The sequence below is a fragment of the Tigriopus californicus genome, chromosome 5 (assembly GCF_007210705.1).
Source record: "Tigriopus californicus strain San Diego chromosome 5, Tcal_SD_v2.1, whole genome shotgun sequence".
Lineage (NCBI taxonomy): Eukaryota > Metazoa > Arthropoda > Copepoda > Harpacticoida > Harpacticidae > Tigriopus > Tigriopus californicus.
Window position 1 is genome coordinate 10,332,743 of NC_081444.1, and position 201 is coordinate 10,332,943.

The following is a 201-nucleotide window of genomic DNA, read 5'->3' on the forward strand; positions in this document are numbered from 1 at the left end:
TCTTGATTTGTGGAGGATCCGTTACTCTCCTCGGACGGGGAGGCACTTTGAATAGAGGTACAGCCCAGTTCGGAGTCTTCTGGGGCACAATTCTCAGGAACGATCGGCATTTTCCTCGAGTGACCTTGCTCTGGATCTCGACATCTGGGAATCAGAAATACCAAGGCCAAGGCCATGAGAACATGCCATGTACTATGCACA